Source organism: Oryctolagus cuniculus, chromosome 12 (assembly GCF_051225735.1).
Source record: "Oryctolagus cuniculus isolate XC-2025 breed Fujian yellow rabbit chromosome 12, ASM5122573v1, whole genome shotgun sequence".
Taxonomy (NCBI): domain Eukaryota; kingdom Metazoa; phylum Chordata; class Mammalia; order Lagomorpha; family Leporidae; genus Oryctolagus; species Oryctolagus cuniculus.
This window is the reverse complement of record NC_142878.1, coordinates 109,672,548-109,692,466: the sequence shown is the minus strand read 5'-3', so window position 1 is coordinate 109,692,466 and position 19,919 is coordinate 109,672,548. Positions and strand designations below refer to the sequence as shown.

Here is a 19,919-nt window from a genome sequence, read left to right as displayed (position 1 = left end):
AAAAAAGAAAGAAATGAGCCATGGTTAAGAACGTGAGTTGGATTTTTCAGGTCCTTCCACCTCAGTTCACTCATCTGGAAAACAGTCAATAATGCACATCTTCTTCAGAGGGTCAGGGCAAAAGTGCAAATGAACAACATGTATAAAATTGCTTTGTAACCTGCAATCTACAAACATCAATTATGGAAGACAGCAGTTTTAGGCAGCATTCTCATCTGTAATTTAAAGAAGGATCTACCCCAGGCCTGGGTGTTCCGAGAGGTGCCACAGAAGCGAGACTCATCCATGGGGGGGAAGGCTGTCTACTGGACTTTGTTCTGAAATTTTCAGTTTTCCAAAAGAAATGACACTGAAAACCACTGACCCAAAGAATTACAACGTGTTTCATATGGAAATGGCATTAACTAGGGTGAGGTTGTCAGCAATTATTAAAAATGACTCAAAATATTATTTTAAAAATCTTACAGAATTTGACACTAGATCTAAGAAACAGAAGGAACTGGGAGCTGTGCACAGCACAGAAGCAGCTCAGAACTGAGCCCCTCACGCACTTCTTCCCGCGCGTGTGGTTGCTGGGAGGGCCACCTCAGACCCTGGAATCAGTTCTGACACTGAGTACTCTCCTTATGACGTCAGCAAACCCCAGCAGTTTTTACAGCCCTTCTTTCTCACCAGGGAGGAGAGAAGCATTTTAATCCAGTCCATAAGCAAAGAAAGTGAGGAACAAAGAAAGGCTAAAGGTGATAGATCAGGTCCTACTTTTGTTACCGGAGAAATTGCAGGGTTCTTGTCTTCGCGCAAGGAAGAATTCAGGCGTGAGACAGAGTAGTGGGAGGTAAAATAGCAAGGTTTATTAGGGAAGGGACATCCGTAAGGACGGATGGGCACCTCTCCAGACAGAATCTGAGAGTCGGGGGGTGGGGTGGGGTAGGGGAGTGAGGTTACATGGTTGAGTAGAGAGATTACACCTGACCAGGCCAGGTGGGCGGCTCAGCAGAGGGGCAGAGGGCTGAGCGCACAGTCCAGTTGAGGCTGGGGGTTTTTAAGGAGATGGGTCTTGCTTCCCCACCTCTGCTCCTCTTTTTGGATGTGAATAGAAAAACTTCTCTCTTGAAGGTCTAAACAAAGGACTTTATGGATGCAAATGTTATCAGACAGGAGGAAGGGTGGGCAGGACCCCCTAGAGAATGGGGATCCAGAGCAGGGTGTTTGAAATGCAGATACTGGGCTGCACCTGGGAGACTGTGGAAGATTTGTCAGGCAGAAGGGGTGGGTTATCAGGTAGAAGGGGTCAGGGCAGGGCAGGATGTGAATACTGGGCTGCCCCTGAAACACCATCAGGATGACTTTGAGATGCAGCATATGCTGGACATAGTCTTCCCTTTAGCCTGTTACACACACATAAGCTCATACCTAACTTCCTACCTAACATTCCCCCCTCAAGAGGTAATACCCAAAATTCTTCTTTGGGATTATGGATGGAGTTCCGTTTTCTATAACTCCTTCAAAGCTGGCATGTGGGCGTCGAGGGGGATTTGGGTATTTCCTCTTGCTATCTGTCTTATGGTGTGCAACAGTGGCCTTGGGAAGACTGTGCTGCTTGGTCCAGAGGGCTGCTCAGCTCGTCCAATGGAATGGGCTGGAAGCCTTGTCTGACGACCATTTGGAGTTCGACAGCTTTTAGTCTGCTAGAGACAAAACGAACAAGGGCATTAAAAACACTCGATGCAAAGAGAAGCAGCAAGCTTACAGAAGTTATTGGGCCAAGGAGAGGAAATAGCCAGGATTTCCATGACCAGATGTCAGGCCAGAAATCCCAGCCCTGCTTGGCCTGGCCCTGGAGCTGTTTGGCTTTGTCCAGGAAAAGTAAGAGTTTGGATTTGTACCTGTCTAGTCTGATTGACCCAGAGACAACATTCTTCCTGGAACATGGCACAGACACCCCCCGGAGCAGCAGTTAGCATGTCCAATATTTCTTTTTTTCATCACCTTTTGTGACCTCCACACACCCTCTTCAACTTACTTGAAACATTCCATCATTTCCATGCCAGTCTAGAGTAAACTAGCCATCAGGATTCTTACAAACCATGTCCTTTCCTTATTTAAAAAGCTCTTTCCTTTTTAACCCTTCTTACCAACAGCACTCTTTCCTTCTAAACCTGTCTTACCAAGCACACATTTCTATACTTGTGATGTTTTCCATAGAGCCCGGTTGGCTCTTTCTACCTTACCAGAAGACTGAGGTCTTCATGCAGAGTGAAGGTGCCTTACAAATCCCTTGTGTGATCTAGAGCTCTGGTTAAGGCAATCAGTTCTGCTAACTGAGCAAAAGTTCCTGGGGGCAGAGCACGCTTCAGTAACGTGCCATGCCCTAACTGTTGCGTACCATGAGAAGCAGGTCCTGTCTGACAAGCCTGCTTCATCTGCGTTAGTCAAGGGGCTGTCTCTTAGGTCCCTTCTGCTGGCATAGATCAAGTCTATAGTCTCAGCACAGGAGTGGAGGGGACCACTTTCCCCTGGGACTGGCATTAAAGTAGCTGGGTTTAGGGTAGAGCAATGCCTTATTTTTACCTGAGGGTTTCCTAGAAGGAGGACCTGATATTTTAGTATCCTACTATCTGTGAGCCAGTGAGAGCCCTTTTGCTCTAATAGAGAATTTATTTCATGTGAGGTGTAAAGGGCGCTATTTTGCCCCAATGTAATTTTAGAAGCCTCCTTTGCCAGCAAGGCTGCTGCTGCTATCATCCTTAGGCAGTGAGGCCATCCTTGTGCAACCATGTCCAAGGTTTTAGAAAAGTAGCCCACAGGTTGCTTAACAGGTCCCAGATCCTGAGTTAGCACTCCTAAGGCGACTCCCTGCCTCTCAGTGAAATCCAGCCTTAGGGTGTCTCTGGGTTTGGCAGTCCCAGGCAGGGGCTTTAGTCACAGCATCCTTTAGCTGAGCAAAGGCTGTGGTTTGCTCTTTCTCGGGGGGGGGGGGGGGGGGGGGGGCGGCTGGGGCTTGTTCTGGGCTGTCTTTTGGAGCCTGGTAGAGAGGCCTTGCTACTGCTCCGTATTTTGGAATCCATAACCTGCAATACCCAGTCAGTCCGAGGAATGCTCTCGGAGTTGCCTTAAAGTGGTAGGGGCGGGGATTTGCTGGATGGCCTGTATCCTCTCTGGGGCTAGTCTCCTCTCCCCAGGAGTGAGGATGAGCCCTAAATAGTTAACCTCCTGGCAGTCTAGCTGTGCCTTTTTCTTGGATACTCCGGTAACCATGTTCTGCCATAAGCAAGTCATCTACGTATTGGAGTATCCTCCCACCCCCCTCAAGAGATAGGTCCTTGAGGTCCTCTGAAAGGGCCTGCCCAAATAGGTGTGGCGCATCCCGGAACCCCTGTGGTATTACGGTCCAGGTTAGCTGTTGCTTTGAGTTCTGTCTATTGACCCATTCAAAGGCAAGCAAAAACTGACAAGAGGGATACAAAAAAAAGCATTCTTAAGGTCTAAGATTGAAACCCACTTAGTCCCTGGAGGTATTTCTCCCAGTATTGTATAGGGATTAGGCACAATAGGGTGAATGGGTATGACTGCCTCATTAATGACCCGCAAGTCTTGAACTAATCTGTACTCCCCATCTCTTTCTAACTGGCAGGATGGGCGTATTGCGAGGGGAATTGCAGGGTGTCAACAACCCGTGCTTTAGGGACTTGTCAATCAGTGGCTGAAGGCCTTCTCTAGCTTCTGGCTTTATAGGATATTGCTTCCGATTTGGAAAATTATTAGGGTCTTTAAGTCTAATAATGATTGGGCGGGCCTTCAAGGCCTGGCCAGGAATGTCTGAGGCCCATACCTGTGGGTTAACTTGTAGCTCTTTCTCTTCACATGGTATGTCAGAAGACAGGGGACAGCACATGGCAATAATAGGAATCTGGCCATCCTCATGTGCAGAAGTCACTTGAGTTCCCAACTTACTTAGGAGGTCCCTTCCCAATAGGGGAGTGGGACACTCAGCCATTACTAAGAACTGGTGGGAAAATATGGTCTTCCCCCAAAGGCAACATAAAGGGGGTGTGAATCTTCTTAGGGAAGGCACCCCGTTGATTCCCATTACTTGGCTGGACTGTGAGGAGAGTTGCCCGGAATATGAGACAAGTACAGAGTAGGCGGCCCCCGTGTCTAAGAGAAAATTACCCGCCACATCAACTGTGACCCTAGGCTCTGCCCCTCGATGGCGATGGTTGCTTCGGGAGCCGGACAGAGCGAAGGGCTCCTTCAGTTTAGGGCCAACAGGTTTTGCGATTCTGACCTGGGGGTCCTCTGACTCTCGGGGCAGTCTCGCTTCCAGTGGCCAGGCTTTTTGCAAAGCGGACAGGGCTTCTTTGGAAGCCGGCCGCTGCTGCGGCAGCCTCTAGCCCAGTGCCCTGGCAGAGGCAGCCTTGATAATGTCGGCCAAGGGGGTGCTTGGTCCCATCCCTGATTTCTGAAGCTTTCTTCTAGTATCAGGGGCGGCTTGAGTTAGGAACCCATCCCTTAATACGGCATTTTCTACAGCAGAGTCAGGATCTAGATCAGCATACTTATCAAAACCCTCTTTGACCTTTCTAGAAAGACAGCTGGATTTCCCTGTGGTCCCTGTTCTATCATTGATAGCTTGTTAAAGTTCTTCGGTCTTGCCTTACTGGCCGCCCTAGACCTGCTAAAAGACAGGCCAGCATGTGGTCCCTACTTTTTCTTCCCTCAGGGGTATCATAGTTCCATGAAGGTTCCTTAATTGGGATTGCTGCCTCGCGATTGGGTGTCCCTCATCCTGCCTATGCAAGGCGTTTGCATAGTCGATTGGGTGTCCCTCATCCTGCCTATGCAAGGCGTTTGCATAGTCGTTGGCATGCTGCGACACCATGTGCTTTTCCCCATGAGTTAGGGTAGTGTTTAGAAGGAATACTTCGTCCTGCCACGGATAATCTTACACCGTCCCTCTAGCCACCTGTTGGGGTCCTCGGTGAGGCTTCCCATTTCTGCTTTCATCTCATTTAAATCCTGCATTTTAGAGGGGACCCGTATTTTGGTGGGGCCATTGGGTCCCATCACTTCCTGTAAGGCAAACATTCCTGCACCCTCCGCCCTAGCGCCCCAGCTCCCGCCTGTGCTCAGCCTCTGGCTGGGGCTCTGGCTCGGCCTGGTGCTCTGCCGAACCTCTGGGCGGGCAAGGTGGGGCGGTTGGCTCCACAGGAGGCTGAGGGCGTGGTGGCTCCGGGGCATCTAGGGGAGCGCTAGAAGGCGGCTCCTTTGGCTCAGCTTTACAGTGGACTCCTGACAGTAACTCAAATGAAGTTAGCATTGCTGAGTCCAGTCTGCAGCTTTGACAGAGCTCATGATCTTTCCTGAGTGCCATAAAGACCTGCACATAAGGGATTTCTGTCCATTTACCATGCTCACGGCAGTACAGATATAGACAAGAAATGGTATTAGAATCTAAAGTCCCGTTTCCTGGCCACACTCTCTGATCATTTAGTTTGTATTGTGGCCACACGTTGTTACAGAGAGAAACTAGCAATTTCTTCTTTAAGACCCTTGGGTCGAACCGAGACCAATTTCTGAGAATGCATCCTAGCGGTGAGTCACGTGGTGGTGGAGAGCTGGTTTCCCATCTGAAAGAGAACAGAGGAGAAATCCTGGCAGAGGTATCTGCCGCGCTAGGGAGGGAGCAGGCGTCCCCACAAACCTCCAAATCACTCCTGGCTCGCTATGTAGCCAGTGGGTTATGGGCCTGGGTTGCCGGGCTTAACTAGTATTACCATGTAACCTGCAAACACTCTTGGGGTTCCTGGAACCCAGTAATCTGGTATCTGCTGCATAACTGCCTCAAAACGTCTCTAAATCTCTCCCTTTCGGGATCCTGTTCTCAGTACTATCCCTTAGTCAGACGTGGCCTGATGGCCTCTGGCTATTTTAATGTTAATTTGGCTAAGCCAGTGAGCCCCTCTTTTGAATCAACAGTATCTGGGCCTGCAAAACTGCTTGGACTATACTAAAGTGCTCTTTTCACTTGGAAGGGTGCGGCCTTATAGCAAAGTCTATCAGATGGCTCCCTGTCCAGACCTATGCCTAGGGGGAACAGGGGAGGGCCGCGAGTAAAGGCAGAAGTGCAGCAGGGAGAGGTAGCCAGCTCCCTGTCCAGGTGCCAACCGGGCCCTGGTCAGACACCAGGAGGGAGGGCACACGCTTCCCACTGCCCTTGCTGTCGCACCATTCAACACGCAGAGCAAGCCAGACCTGACACAAAAACCCGCAGGGGAATGAGGTCAACTCTGAAGCTGCATCCCATTAACAACACGTAAGGAACCAGACCCTTGGTAGGCACAATATAAGCTAGCAAAACCTTTATAACACAACAAAGAAGTTCAAACTATCCAGAATAATCAAAACAGCCATCAAGGTGAGATCTTAATCCACACTGCTTGAATGCTTCAACCAAAACCAGATCCAATCAGGACTACTGCAATCACTCAGTCAATTAAAACAGATGGTTCCCCTTTCCAGATTCAACCCTCAGACAAAGCTTAGCAACAGTAACAGCGCACAAAAACTTCAAGACGCACCAGAGCTACCATGAGTTGCAAAAACGGAAAATTGGTAACAGCTTTTCCCTAGGTGGAGAGACCTGCGGAACTTCCCTCGCCCTTTCTCCTGGCCACCGGTATAGGAATGGAGATGAGCAGAGCAAAAGAGTGGGGGAGGGAGCCCCGGGAGGAGGAGGAGGAAGGCGGGAAGCGACAGAGGACAAGATGTGAGCCACTGCCCTCACCTTCCCCTACGAATCTCAGCTGGAGGAGAGCACAGGGAAAGGCCCTGATGTCTGGGGCTGAGTGGGGTTCAAAATCTCCTATCGCTCAAGACTGCCCACTACCTAGTTGTCCGAGTTTACCTGGAGGGCCAATATTAGCATCGACCGAAGCTAAGCCCTGCTCGCGTAGCAGTAGGCAGCGTGACCAGGCGTCCCTCCAAGAGAGAGACCTGGTCCTCGGGTCGCAGTCCGGCCGCCGGGAAGCCACAGTGAGCTCAGGGGGTCTCCAGGCTCTCAGCCAACTGCCCTTCCTAATTTCCCTCCCGTTCCTTACAATCCCTCTGGAGGTTCGGCCGTAGCTAAGCTGTGGCCGGGGGAACTCCGTGTTCTCGGAGAGCTGTGGGGTGCCGGACACTCATCTGTCACTCCCACAGATCCGGTCCCGCTTGAGGGAAGGAATACTGACCTCCAATGTCTTCTCAAAGTCCCTTCGTGGTCACCAAAAAAATGTTACCCGAGAAATTGCAGGGTTCTTGTCTTCGCGCAAGGAAGAATTCAGGTGTGAGACAGAGTAGTGGGAGGTAAAATAGCAAGGTTTATTAAGGAAGGGACATCCGTAAGGACGGATGGGCACCTCTCCAGACAGAGTCGGGGGCGGGGGGGGGGGGTGAGGTTACATGGTTGAGTAGAGAGATTACACCTGACCAGGCCAGGTGGGCGGCTCAGCAGAGGGGCAGAGGGCTGAGCGCACAGTCCAGTTGAGGCTGGGGGTTTTTAAGGAGATGGGTCTTGTTTCCCCACCTCTGCTCCTCTTTTTGGATGTGAATAGAAAAACTTCTCTCTTGAAGGTCTAAACAAAGGACTTTATGGATGCAAATGTTATCAGACAGGAGGAAGGGTGGGCAGGACCCCCTAGAGAATTGGGATCCAGAGCAGGGTGTTTGAAATGCAGATACTGGGCTGCACCTGGGAGACTGTGGAAGATTTGTCAGGCAGAAGGGGTGGGTTATCAGGTAGAAGGGGTCAGGGCAGGGCAGGATGTGAATACTGGGCTGCCCCTGAAACACCATCAGGATGACTTTGAGATGCAGCATATGCTGGACATAGTCTTCCCTTTAGCCTGTTACACACACATAAGCTCATAACTAACTTCCTACCTAACACTTTGACTGAGGCATTAAAATGGCTGTGAATTTTTTTTTAAGTTTAGGACATATCCAAGGGGGAAATGCAGTAGTCACAAGCTGCCGTCCAGTCGGCCGTTTCAGGAAGCTTCCCAACCCCACGAGGAGCACCCGGCTGCAACTCCCTCAGAGCTCTCAGTGAAAGGCCTAGGTCCAACACTGAGACCCTGACACAATCAAACGTTCACCAAAAATGCCTGTCAAAGCAACTATGGGCCAATCCAGAACCACACAAAATGGAGCTGTGAGGCCAGAAACAAACAAACAAACAAACCAACAACAACAACAACAAAAAATACAGAAGCCCCAGCAAAAGCCATGTTAAGAGCATGCTGCAGCTGCAGGGGTCGGTGCTATGGCATGGGGCGGGGGCGGGGGCGGGGCACCTGTAGTGCTGGCATCCCATTTGGGCGCCAGCTCAAGTCCCAGCTGCCCACTTTTTTTTTTTTTTTTTTTTTTTTTTTTGTACCGGCAGAGTGGGCAGAGAGAGAGAGAGAGAAAGGTCTTCCTTTGCCGTTGGTCCACCCTCCAATGGCCGCCGCGCTGCGGCCGGCGCACCGCACTGATCCGATGGCAGGAGCCAGGTACTTATCCTGGTCTCCCATGGGGTGCAGGGCCCAAGCACCTGGACCATCCTCCACTGCACTCCCTGGCCACAGCAGAGAGCTGGCCTGGAAGAGAGGCAACCGGGACAGAATCCGGCGCCCTGACCGGGACTAGAACCTGGTGTGCTGGCGCCGCTAGGTGGAGGATTAGCCTAGTGAGCCGCGGCGCCGGCTAGCTGCGCACTTCTGATCCAGCTCTCTGCTATGGCCTAGGAAAGCAGTGGAAGACAGCCTAAGTTTTTGGGCCCCTACAACTATGTGGAAGACCCAGAAGAAGCTCCTGGCTCCTGCTTTCAGGCTGACCCAGCTCCAGCCACTGCAGACATTTGGGGAGTGAACCAGCTGATGGAAAATTTCTCTCCCTGTGTGTGTTTCTCCCTAACTCTGCCTTTCAAATAAATAAATCTTTTTTTTTTAAAGCAGCTAATCTTACTATTAATTACTTCTGTGAAATGCACTTCAGTGTAACTTCCCATAACAAGTTCACTGTTTCTGACAACCTGCCAACAACCAGGATTTAAATGTGAAAGACGCAATTCTTCTTATTCTTCCATCATCATCTATCCTATGAATATGATTATGAACCCAAGTAGTGCAAGCTGACAACTTCTATTTAATCTGCAGGAGGTAGGAACACCCCTGCCCCTTTTTAAGCAACTATTCCCAGAAACTAGAGTGAAATGCTTTGCCCAAGAGAAAAGCCAGTCTGAATCATATCCCAGGAAGTAAAGTTTCATCCAAGGTGATGAGCTACTTCCAAAGCATAAACAGTTCCCAGTGGGAGCCATCTATTTCCTCAGATGGCCAAGTCCTAGGGGAGCCAGGTCTTAGCCTTTATCCTAGGTCAGAATCACTTGCAGGCCTGGGACCCACCCCCAGAACTGGATTCAGGAAATGGAAGTGAGGCTGAGAGTCAACATCTCTGACAAGCTGTCAGGGACCATACTTTTGACAACTAAGAGACTCTAAAACTGCTAATACTGTCAGTGTGTCCCAGAGAGAGCAGTGTGAGAACCATGCACACACTTTTCAAACTATACAAGACTCTCACATAGTGAGCCGTAGCCAAAGGAAGGAAAGCAGGAGTTCCTAAACCTGGTGCCACTCACGGAGCCTCCAATACAGTGACTCCTATGTGCATGTGTTCAGCTTCCCAGCATACGAGCTCAGAGCACGCCTTCAGTTCACTCACCACGTAGGGAGGGCCTATTTACCAAGGACTGTGCATATGGACAACTAAACTTCGTTCCTAAATAGATCTCGACTTTGCAAGACTTGGAAAATATGAATCATCAAAACAGCAACACAGCTGAGAAGGCCACTTCTGTAACAGTCGTGTACATGCAGGGAGGGCTGGTGTACACCTGCCAAACTGATACACAACTACAAGTCTGCCTAGCGAGGGATGGGGGTAGAGGGTCTTGTTCTAGGTCACAGCAAACAGTGGGAGAAGCGGTAGGAATGAGCAGAAGAAAAAAAAAAAATAATTCAACACTTCTGAGTGCTACAACAAGCCAAGCACCCGCTACACACTCATGCTACTCAGAAAAACGTATCCTCAGGACCTTAGAATTCAGGGAGACACACAGGCATCCTGCAGGCTGTGCAAAGCAGGCACTGAGCTAAGCAGCTTGGGCATCCTTGCACAGAACAAGGAGCGCGTCAGAGCTCACCGTACCATGCAGTGGCAGCACAGGGAGTCCAGGAGTGAGGAACCCTGTCAGTAACCCCAAAGCCTAGATCAAGGGTGGCTGTGGAGGGACCAGCGCTGTGGCACAGTGGGTTAACGCCCTGGCCTGAAGCGCCAGCATCCCTTATGGGTGCCGTTTGAGACCCGGCTGCTCCTCTTCCAATCCAGCTCTCTGCTATGGCCCAAGTCCTTGGGCCCCTGCACCTATGTGGGAGATCCGGAAGAATCTCCTGGCTCCTGGTTTCGGATCAGCGCAGCTCCGACCATCTGGGTAGTGAACCATCAGACGGAGGACCTCTCTCTCCCTCTCTGCCCCTCCTCTCTCTGTGTAACTCTATTAAATAAATAAATCAATCTTTGAAAAAGAGTGGCTGTGGAAATGCTGAGACGATGTTGGATGTGAGAAATGTTCACAGGACAGAACCAGGTGAAGTCAGAAACCAGGTGGAGGTGGTGCTGTGAATGGAATCACGCCAGCAGGCTGAGGACAGGGCACCCCGCTGAGCCACGCAAAGAAGGAGCCGGTACTCAGGATCAGGCTGAGATGGGGTGGCTGGCTGAGCCGCGGGGGCAGTGAGGTCACTCGGGGAGGACAGAACTTCACACTTCATCATGCTTCCTCCCAAAGGACTCACCACTGAACACAATGGAATTTTACTACAATACACAAATTTAGCAATCCCAACCTCACCTCTGATGTGGACAACACTTAACAGCACCAGGTAAATACTGCCCTATTCTGCTTCAGGAGTCTAAGACAGAATGGCTTTCCTGTGTCCTTGATTTCAGTGACTCAGGAAAGACAGGGTGCACACAGAGGCCGCACCAGATCTCTCAGGTGGAGGCAAGGGCGCCAGGCCTTACAAGCAACCCTTCCAGAAAAACACCCATTTTCCAGAGATAATCTTTGGAAATGCTTCTGTTACATATATGTTTATTTACTCGAAAAGGAGAGCAAGAGAGATCCTTCATCTGCTGGCTCACTCCCCAAATCACCGCAACAGCACACGCTGAGCCAGGCCAAAGCCAGGAGCTGGGAGCGCCATCCGGGTCTCCCACGTGGGTGCAGGGGCCCCAGCACTTGGGCATCCTCTGCTGCCTCCCAGACACATCAGCAGGAAGCCGGATCAGAAGCAGCAGCTTAACCCACCACACTACACCAGCGACCCTGGAAGTGCTTCTTGTTGGGAAAAGCTAACATCTGGCTCCAAGCAAACATTCACAAAGCTTATAAAGGGAAAGGAGTGGATCTCAGCCCAAACCTCAAGGCTTCCCACCCAGCACTCTGCAGAGTGGGGGGAGGGGCACTACGCCCCAGACCGCGTGAATCTGGACGAAGCTGCAGTGGAAATGCGTCGGTGCTACTTTTTGCTAAGAGATAGGGAGAGAGAGAGAGATGGACAGACAGGCGTCCCACATTCTGGTTCACTCCTCAAACATCTGCAATGGCCAGCGCTGTGCTGGGCCTCAGGCAAGCCTCCCGTGTGGGTGGCATTGCTACTGGCTCTAACCGGCCTGCGCAGGAAGGTGGGGTCAGGAGCCAGAAGGCAGGAATAAGACGCAGGCACTCAGCCACTAGGCCGACCGCCTGCTCCCGGTGACTCCTAATTCAGACTGTGACCAAAAGTTCATGAAGCACCGCCACGTCAATGCCCCTTTTCCCACCTCTGGTCCTCTTCGACATCTCTGATTAGCCAGAGAAGATTCTGGAGAACAAAGACATGACAGCGACACACATGCAAGTGATTAGGAGACGTCAACAACGCAATGAGAAACTGCCTTCCCCCTTCTAGGCCCTGATGGCTTAAAAAACCAGAAGGAGGGGGCCAGTGTTGTGGCACGGTGGGTAGAACCACTGCCTGCGATATGGGACTCCCATATGGGTGCCAGTTCAAGTCCCAGCTGCTCTACTTCCCAAACCAGCTCCCTGCTAATGGCCTGGGAAAGCAGTAGAAGACGGCCCAAGTGTTTGGGCGCCCGCACCCATGTTGGAGACCTGGAAGCAGCTCCCGGATCCTGGCTTCATCCTGGCCCTGTGCTAGCCCTTGTGGCCATCTGGGCGAATGAACCAGCAAGATGGACGACCTCTGTCTTGGTCTCTCCTCTCGTGCTCTCTTGCCATAACTCTGACCTTCAAATAAATAAAATCTTTCCAAAAAAGACATTCAAAAACTTTACTGAATCTTATTTTGGATTTTAAAAAATGTATTCTGAAATAAGACATTTGACTATTTCTGTAGGTACAATTCTAACAATGTTAAAATTGCTTTCTTAAGTTTTAACAGTGACAAAAATTCGAGTCCTAGGAATAGCTGATGTTACATACTTTATGAAGGTCTGTATTTCTCTCCAAGGTTTCAAGAGCTTATGTAATGACAGTTCATGCAGGAACACAGGGCAATTCCACCATCCTCAGTGGGCATCTATCAAATGTTCAACCTGCTGTTAAAGAACTACAGATCCTATCTGTGGGATCTGGTGTGCCTAACTAGACAGATGATCACCAACACTTCCTTAGCATTAAATATGTCCCAGACAATGAGACGTTATTTAGCACTGAGAAGACAAGACACGAAGGAGCCCCTGCAGTACACGTTACTAAGTGGAGGACGCCAATCTGAAGCAGCTCTTATTCAGTTAGGATTCCAACATGGAACATTCTGCAAACAAGGGGACAAGAGAAAGAGCAGTGGTCACCAGCACCTAAGGTTAAGGGAGGGAGGAACAGGTGAAGCTGGGGACTTCCAGGCCAGCAGAACCACGGCAGAAGATACCGTCACGGTGGATGCGTGTCGTGATCTGTCCAGGCCCGGAAGGCACGGCAGCCGGAGTGAAGCTGAGGCTGGACGACGACAGTGTCTGTGAGGGCTCATCAGCTGCCGCGAGCGGAGTTCCCGGCGGAGGAAGTGGACCGCAGGGCTCGCTCCACGTGTGTGGGGGGAGGAGGCGTATGGGAACACTCTTGTACTCTCTGCTCAACTATGCTGCAAACCTAAAACATCTGTTTAAATAAGGACTATTTTCTTTTTATGAAAATTGAAAGCGTTAACTGAAAAGTACTTGTGATTGTGTGCTGGGGTCTGTTTGCCCTTGGAGCTGAGTAAATCTGGCTGCAGACCGATTTTTAAGAGCAGAGGCGATACATACATGAGAACCTGTCATCAGAATGAGGCTCCGCTGCTGCCCAAGGAAGTTACTACTGTCCACTCACCCTCAAAGCACAGGGAACGCAGGCTTTTCTAGCCTTTAACTCCTCTTCAACCTCGCCAACACCCAGACTTCCACCAGGCTGTCTTAATCAATGCTTCCCTGACACCATGAAGTGGAAATCCCCGCCTGAGGGAACAGAGTGTGACCCAACTTAGGAAAAGCTTTCATCAGCTTCCACCACAGTGAAGCACCAGGGCGGCTATCATGGGTCAAGCCACCACAGCAGGGCATTTCTGAGAGTGAAACGGGTGCTATTAGTAATTCTGGTTGGGCAAAAGGCAGAAACAGCACTATGGCTATTCCGCTTACAGGGAGCCTGAAGGGTGTGTACCATCGGAGTAGAAGGAAACCTCAACACAAAACTCCAGGTCAGTTAACTTCCAGCTGCAAATACAGTGATGTACAAACTTTTCCCAGAACTTTGAGAAACAATTTTTTAAAAATTCATTTATTTATGATAGGCAGACTGCATGAGAGTGAAAGTAGAGAGGGAGGATCTTCCATCCGCTAATTCACTCCCTAAAACGGTGGCAGTGGCCAGAGCTGGCCCAGGGCACGGCCAGGAGCTCCATCCGGGTCTCGCAGGTGGCAGGGGTCCACACACTCGAGTCACCTGCTGCTGCTTTCCCCGGCACACTGGCAGGAAGCTGGATCAGCACTCATACAGGAAGTCAGTGTCACAGACGGTGTCTCAACCTGCTGTACCAGAAGCCAGCCCCTGAACAGTAATTTTCCAAGAATCCCTTAACTGTTGGATACCTGTGTGTCAGATTCACATGTATCAAGTCCTCAAAAGCACTTACAAACTCCTGGTTTTATTATTTTCTCGCTACCAAAACTAATCAATCAGGATGGGTGTGTGGCTTAGCAGCTGCACCGCCACTGAGGACATCCGCAGTGCACATCAGAGCGCCGGAGCTGCAGTCCCAGCTGCCCTGGCTCCAGTTTCCTAAAGCGCACCTGGGGCAGCCGACCACGGCTCAAGCAGTGGGGTCCCTGCCACTCACGCAGAGACCTGGACTGAGTTATTGGCTTCCAGATTTGGCCTGGCCCAGTCTTGGCTGCTGGAGCACTTGGAGACTAAACGAACAGTTGGGAGCGTGCTCTTTGCCTACAATAAAAAATGAAAAAATGAAACAAGAAAGGATAAATCTTCCACCTCTCGGCTGGTTCAGATAAGTGCCCCATTAACCAGAATGTCTTGCATACTGTCAGGTATATTATTCAAGGCCCTGTTGCCCAGACAGACGAAAAAGCCACTCGATTTTAGACAGCAGCACGCAAGTGTCAATGAACCCTAGCTTTTACAAAAGGTAGCTCTCTACTTCACATCCTCAGAGTATTATCACCACACAGATATTCCAAAACCCTGAAAACCCTCAGGTCTGAAACACATCCAATCCTACGCATTTCAGATAAGGGACACTCAGCATGTACCAGGAAAATCATCAACTGTGGTGGAAGACAGGCCTTGACTGTGGGCTAGTGCCAATCATCTAGAAGGCACAATCACGTGCCCACCCTCCAACAGTGTTTCAGAAATGAATACCAGAGTGCATGGTAATAAAACACTGCACATGTCAATGTACACTGTATAAAAATACAGGAATTGATTCACTTAATAAATACATATTAAAATCAGAAACCCCAGTCCTCTTGTTTGTATAATCAGAAGATTGGCACAGACTAGTTTGAAGGTCTTTTCAGCTTTAACATTCTACAAATCTGCATATTTCAAATCAATTAATTGAAGTTAGTGTCCTACGAATCTGTGAAGATGCACAAAGCAAAAAAGATATAGACTGTTGCAGGGAAGAAGTTCAGCTTCTCCATAACCACCTGGAATCAAAACCACAGGGCTCTTCTTACGAAAAAGTAACTTTAAAGAAAACTCACACTGAGCAGGGAACAGGACATTCTTTACCCTTAACAAGAGACTATTTTAAAAGATTACTAAGCACTAACATATCTAAAAGCAAATTCACTTATCTTTTTTTTAAAGATTTATTTATTTATTTGAAAGTCAGAGTTCCACAGAGAGGCAGGCAGACAGACAGATGGGGCTTCCATCTGCTGAAACACTCCCTAATTGGGACCAACCGCTGGTGCTGCGCCGATCCGCAGCCAGAAGCCAGGAGCTTCCTCCAGGTCTCCCACATGGGCACAGGGGCCCAAGGACTTGGGCCATCTTCTGCTGCTTTCCCAGGCCACAGCAGAGAGCTGGATCGGAAGTGGAGCAGCCAGGACTTGAACCAGCGCCCATATGGGATGCCAGCACCACACGCAGGCAGTGGCTTTTACCCACTACGCCACAGTGCCGGCCCCACAAATTCACTTTAATAGCAACTAATCCTTATTCATTATATGTCAGACATAATGCAAAGTATAGAACATAATCTATTTCACCATATAAAACAATCTACCTCTTGTTTTTTAAAGTCAGAATTAAATTTTATTTCACACACATTGACAGAAACTGTGGAAAACATTTACATTTTCCCACATACAGCTCAACATTTCAAAGGAATTTTCTTGCCATAAATAAGATCTTGCTAACTTATATAACTGAAGTAAGTTTGTGTTATTCAAGGTAAAGCAAAATGATTCAGTAAATGTTTACAACTTCTAAATCCACACATAAGCATACAGTTTCATTATTAATATCCTATAAAGTCCATTACTGAATTATTTTCATTACAATGAACCCCCATTTAAAAAGATGTATTCTTAATTTTGGTCAGTTGGAATACAGCAGAAAAATAACACAGTTCAAAATATCAAGCGTTCATTTTCGCTATATTTTTTAAAAAAGATTTTATTTATTGGAAAGAGTTACAGAGCGAGAGAGACACAGAGACAGAGAGACAGAGACAGAGTTCTTCCATCCGCTGTTTCACTCCCCAAATGACCACAACGGCCAGAGCTAAGCCGATCGGAAGCCAGGAGCTTCTTCCGGGTCTCCTACGAGGGTGCAGGGGTCCAAGTACTTCGGCCATCTTATACTGTTTTCCCAGGCCATCAGCAGAGAGCTAGATCGGAAGTGAAGCAGCCAGGACTCGAACCAGCGCCCATATGGGATGCTGGCGGTGCAGGCCACAGCTTGAACCTGCTGCGCCACAGCCCCCATTTTTGCTACGTATTAAATTGTCTGGTAAATATACCACAGGACATGGTTCTGATTAACATTTATTACACATAAACTTGTTTTCAATAATTTTTGTCAGTAATCTGGAAACTTTGACTATTTAAAATCAAATGATTGCTATTTTTATGTCAGCACAGAAAACTAATCATTAAATATCATTTGACTAAATGAAAACTTAAAATAAGTTCACTGGCAGATAAAAACATTTTTCTAATGGACTTCTCAGGTCCTACAGTAGCTGGATTGAATCAAATGTACAGAATACAAACTATGCTACTAGGAAATGAAATCATTTCAGAAATTAGTTTTTAAGATTAGTCTTAACTATTTCAGAATATACTGTAATATGATCTAATTATTCTTTCAGTTACATACAGAAAAATAAAAACACAGAATGATTTGTGACCTGGATTGAAAATTCTATTCTAATCACTGAACAGGTCTAAGGTTAGACTAATGTAGAGTTATTTGAAATGTTATACAGAAAGTTTTAAGTAATGGTTGTTTTCTTTAAAGGTGTGAATAGATTTTCAATACCAGAGGTCTGTGATTCAGAATGCCAGATTACAGCATTATTGACAGCAGATTCTATGGCAGGAAAGCAGTATTTGGTCTGCTATGAAGGACAATCAAGAAAGAACATTTTTCTCTTGAAGGGAGAAAAAAAGTATTAAACAGAAATGACATCAGGGAAAAGTCTGGTCCCCAAAATAAAAGGGCCGTTATTTGAAGACAGTAATATTACTCTTTACTGACACTTAAAAGCATTATCCCTATTATTAGGGATAATGTAATACCTTCTCCTTATTATGTATTACAATCATTACATAGGAGTGCACATATAAAAATACCAGACAGTGCACAGTGACTAAGCAACTTCAGAGTAAATCCATAAACTGAGTCACAGCGTGCAAAAATCTGATATCTTAACTGCTCATTCATATCTGCATAAATTTTCCTCAAGCATACTGTTAATTTTCAAATCATGTAATAAAAAATCTGACTGAAGTATTTTATTATTCTGCTAAGTTACAGTTAAGAAAAAGCAGCTAGCTGCTTCATCTGTATTAATACCAGTATAATGTGGATCACATTTTACAAACACCTGTATAAAACCTGAAATATCACGTACTTCTTATGAGGAGGCATTATTTAGTGTCATTGGCATGTAATCACAAAACATTTTAATACTGCAAACATTAGAAGTCTCAAGACTGGGCACGGGAGAAGGTTTACACTCTACAACAATGATGCTGGTATACTTCTGCACAAGGCCTCTTAACGATGTCAATCAATCGGAGGTAGGAGTTTATCAATGAATTGTTTGACATTCATCATTTCCTGCTGACATGAACTGTGCATACACCTTCATAGGTCTTAAAGGGTACACTGGCCTGATTTGCCAATGTTTGTAGTTTTCCCACAGTGAGAACCAAGGGCACTGGGGAATATGAGTATCTCCAACAGCACCACAGATAGGACCCTGTGGAAACGAAGCCCAAAGCGGAAGCCAGCGACTGAGTGCAGTGACACCTGTGGTAAGAGCAGTATATAGATACAGCTCCTCCCTGAGAAAATCCTCCCAAAATAATTCTGCCAGAAGGAATGCCACTCTTCACCTCTTGATCTATCAAAGCCTTTATTTTCTGCTGCCTGTTTAATAATTCCAGGTTCATCCTCCTGCGAACCTAGTAAAAGTCCAATAATATCAAACCAGGAAGGCATAGCCAAGTCTGTATTTAATTCAACAGGCTAACGGGTGCATGCAGGCACATATATTTGATACGTGACCTTATGATGCCTGCAAAGGCTTCTGCCCATCCATGAAGGAAAATTATCACGCAGGCGGCCTTCCAGGCAGCAGAGCAGACATGTTATCACACTCACACCGACTGGGCCCACAGCAGAGCGCCCAGCCTAGGCCCACGGGTGTGCGAGCCCGAGACCCAGCCCCGCAGATGCCCGCTCACCTCTCAAGGTCGCACTCACCTCTCAAGGTCATCAATGCCTTCCACAGCAAGTGCACAGGCAGGATGAGCAGCCTGGAGAGGAACCCTCAACCTGGAACACCTCTGACCACAGTGATGTTCACTATGGATGATGAGAACTACACAACACCTATGCACATGTTGTAATCCAACTATACCCTGGCTTAGAATGATGGGAACGCCTCCTTCTGCTTCATCAAGGTTACCAGTCCAGGCTTTTTCATTACATATTCCCAAATATCTGAGTTGCCTACACAGAAACTCCTTGTCAGTCTGAATTTTAAAAGTATCACATTATTAACTGACACCAATTTTTATTAAAAAGCCAGAGAGAAAGACACAGAGATATTCCATCTACCGGTTCACTACCCAAATGCCCACCACAGCTGGGGCTGGGCCAGGCTGAAGCCGGGAGCCCAGAATTCCGTTGTGGGCAGCAGGGACGTGACCACGACTGGAGCCATCATGACCGCTGCCACCTTCCAGGGAGCGCCCCAGCAGCAAGACTGAAGCGAGAGCAGAGCACAGCTCAAACCCAGGCATGCCAACATGGGCTGTGGGGCCACGGCGGCATTTATACACTGTGCTGCACACCTGCTTTTTTTTAAAACATAGTCTTTTCTTTTTAAAATGTATGACCTTTTTTTCATCTGGTATTCCTGCCTAGTGCACTGTAATGTGGGAGCAGACCTCCAATGCAGCAGACCATCCACCACTATTTCCCCTTCAGGATTACTTACTATTTGCATTCTCATCAACTTGGTCCGCTATACGTTAGGAAGTAACGTGTACAGTAAGGCAGAGGATCAAGGTACATCACTTAGTGTCTCAAACATCAGCAAGGGGCCGGTACTGTGTTGTAGAAGGTTAAACCCATGGCCTGTGGAACTGGCATCCCACATGGACATTGCTTCAAGTCGCGGCTGCTCCACTTCCAATCCAGCGCCTTGCTAATGCACCTGAGAAAGCAGCAGAGGGTGGCCCAAGTGGGAGACTCAGGTGAAGCTCCTGGGCCAGCCCTGGTCATTTCAGCCACTTGGGGTGTGAAGCAGCAGATGGAAGATTTCTGTCTCTCCCTCTCTCTGTAACTATCTTTCAAATAAATAAATCTTTTAAAAAGCAAAGTTATTTCCAGAATGCTTTCACTAAAAATTAGCGGTTGTCCCAGGAACTACCCACGAGTAAGACATTAAATGTGTGAGTATTCAAATTTCTGCCCAAAAGCACGCCTGAGGAAAAAATTAGTGATATGTTTTTCTTTTCCATTCAGTGAACTTCTTCCCAACGTGGACTGGAAAGGCCCTCTCGGCAGATATTTTCAATACCAAGGA

General features: G+C 48.1%; 1 protein-coding gene and 1 pseudogene across 5 annotated transcripts in view; both read right to left on the bottom strand.

The window, feature by feature from the left end:
- NPTN (neuroplastin) overlaps positions 1–19,919 on the bottom strand; it is a 69,136-nt gene that overhangs the window by 34,835 nt on the left and 14,382 nt on the right. The window lies entirely within an intron of this gene.
- On the bottom strand, positions 830–18,465 carry LOC138844580 (acyl-protein thioesterase 1 pseudogene; annotated as a pseudogene). Its single transcript, XR_016218454.1, has 2 exons — positions 7,233–18,465; positions 830–1,685 (listed from the first exon to the last, which is right to left on the bottom strand). The product of XR_016218454.1 is annotated as an acyl-protein thioesterase 1 pseudogene (transcript).